At 44.4% G+C, this 2,755-nt stretch overlaps 1 non-coding gene across 1 annotated transcript; it reads left to right on the top strand.

Annotated features, from left to right (window-relative positions):
• The first annotated feature begins 1,068 nt into the window (after nt 1-1,068).
• LOC119351493 lies at nt 1,069-1,188 on the top strand. The gene has a single exon (XR_005169981.1). It is a non-coding gene; the product is annotated as a U5 spliceosomal RNA (small nuclear RNA).
• The last annotated feature ends 1,567 nt before the right edge of the window (nt 1,189-2,755 follow it).

Raw genomic sequence — 2,755 nt, 5'->3', positions numbered from 1 at the left:
CCGTCACGTTGGGGTGGCCGAGGAAACATCAGAAAGCAACTCCTGGAGCAGCTGATGGAGCCAAGAGCACTCGGCCACGTCATTAGCCACGACGCGAAACTCTGCCTCGACGCTGAAGCGGGAGACCGTGGGCCGCCGCTTCGATGACCAAGAGACCAACAAGGGCCCAAGGTAGACGAAGTAGCCTGTTGTGGAGCATCGAGTGTCGAGGCAGCCAACCCAGTTGGCATCCGAGTAGGACACGAGGTCGGTGGAGGCGGAGGCCGTCAGGGTGAGTCTCAGAGACATGGTGTCGTGTATATAAAGGAGAAATAAGCTTGCATCTTGAGCACTAAGCTTTTTCACAAGAAATATGTGTTTTCAAGTGGTGGAATTCCAATCATCATGGACGAGCCATGAGGTGGCGAAGGGGTGCGAGGATGATGATGAGAACGGGGATTGGATGGTCTATCTACTGTTCTTCATGGCCCTCGACGAGTCAAGACTCAAGAGGGGGCATCCGTGTGCATGTGCATGTACTCCTAGTAGTAGTACACTGCATGCATACATATACATGCACTGTGTGAGCGACGTGACCGAGAGGAGGTAGGTCTCTGTGTGCGTCTCTCCACAGGTCCATTTCTGCCACCACACGTGACACGATGTGATGTGAGCTGCCTCCCTCTTTCCCGCCTTGACCAGCAAAGTGTACAAAGATATTTTTTTATTTTTAAAAAATACCGAGATATGAATAACAGCAGGCAATTGGCCTCCATGGGATGGGTATTCGTAGTACTCCACGTGTGTGCGCCACGTGAACATACTCCCATCGGTGGCCACCAACGTGCTGGCCGGGAGAAGCAAGAAAAAACAAAGAAATCTCGAGTCTCTCTGTTGTTGAATCAGGCCCAGGCCCAGGCCCATTCAGTATTGAGTCTGGCAATTGCGGAGGCAACGACTCCAACTGCAGGAGCGCTCTTTTTAGTCTGTGTACCAGCGCTCTTTTTAGTCCCACATCGGTAGTCGTAGGAGAATGGGTGGCCAGCGAGACTATAAGAGAGCAGCCAGGGCAGACCGTGAAAGACACGCAGCTGCGTGGTGACCACAAAGCGAACTATTCTTTCGCCTTTTACTAAAGAATACAGTGTGCACGCCATAATAAGCAGCATACCATAATTTTTAAAGGGTCCATCCTCTTTTGGGGATGGTCCCACAAATCAAATTCAATTTCTTTTGACTTTCATTGGAATGATTTGTTTGTTCTTGCAAGTTAGTCACACATAATCTCGCAGCTTACTTGCAATAATGTGAACTGTTGATGATTAACACGGAATTTGTTTGTATCTAATGTTGGTTCAATCCCTTATTTCATTTTCGTTGATTTGTAATACTCCCTCAGTTCCAAAATAAGTGACTTGACTTTGTACTAACATCCCTCAGTCTCAAAATAAGTGATTGTACTAACATCCCAAGTCGAGTCACTTATTTTGGAAAGTATATTATGGATCGACGACAGCTGGTTTATTTGTTTCTTATGTGTATTGTGCTTTCACATAATCTTCTTTTCTTTTCTATTTACCTTTTTTAGAGTATTATTTTGACTAACAAACAACTTTCTCGATGATGTCCTCAACAATTTAGGTAAAAGCACATAGAGGAATGAACTTGTGCAGTATGATGCGGGAAATTCAAGACAGACGATTTTGCTCTGCTCACTGTTCTCTTATTTTCCATTCTGTTCCAGTTGAATTGTACTCTCTTTCCTCCTGTGCGCTCAGTCTACCTTTCTCTGAAATTGAACAACGCACCAAGTTGGCAATAGGCAGTTTTTGCTCACCATACATCCAAATGACAACACCCAGAAAAGAAAAGCACGTCAGTCGATTGACTTTGCTGCTCCAGTATAGTACTTAGTTCAATGTCAGCTGTCTGAAACGTCTTATAAAAGTGAACGGAGGGAACGCATGTGTTTGTGTTGGAAATCAAAGACTAAGAACAAAATTGAACAGAGGTAGAAGACACAGGTTTTTGCCTGCCCAAACTCCAGCAGCTTTTCTTCTTTTTTTTTTCTCACATTGAATTTATTCAGAACGAACAGGGCTCGTGGCCTCCTGACTTTGTGCCACTACGATCCACAATGCTCTTGCCATCCCACGAACGAATCTGTAGGGCGCTGGACTCGGTCTAAACCGTTAAACACTCAAGCTAATCTATTTGACCTGCTAACTGTCGAAACTGACAGAGAAGACAGAGTGCTACTGAAAATTGCTGCCATGGCAGCAAGACTAACCGAACTAATTGAAACTTCTGAAACTACTAAACTTGCAAGGTTTATTCTAACAGTATGAACTGCAAAAAGTCTTATATTTTGGTACGGATGTGGTAGCTTTTAGGTAAGACTTGAGACCACAGAGAACTTGCTTGATCTGAAACGCAGCTAGATAGTAAATCACAGAGTTTGTACTGGCATTAGCTGGATTCGGATATCTGAAAGTCCAAGCTTCATTCTGCTAATGTGGGGACTAACCCGAAACCGTCAAAGGCTTTGAGTTGTCAACTTGTCATGAGATCTCACTTGTCATCAGCCCATTTGTATTTGATTGGCCTAACTATGCTGCATGTGTCAGTTCTTACATGGTCTACCTATACTAATAAATTAATTACTCCCTCTGTAACTAATTCCCTCCGTTCCAAAATAGATGACCCAACTTTGTACTAAAGTTAGTACGGTCCAGGGCTGAAATTGTTATTACCTCCAAAGATTTCCCACATCAGA

This window comes from Triticum dicoccoides, chromosome 1B (genome assembly GCF_002162155.2).
Source record: "Triticum dicoccoides isolate Atlit2015 ecotype Zavitan chromosome 1B, WEW_v2.0, whole genome shotgun sequence".
In the NCBI taxonomy this organism is placed as follows: domain Eukaryota; kingdom Viridiplantae; phylum Streptophyta; class Magnoliopsida; order Poales; family Poaceae; genus Triticum; species Triticum dicoccoides.
Note: the sequence above shows the minus strand (reverse complement) of the source record. Positions and strands in the feature narration are given on the sequence as shown.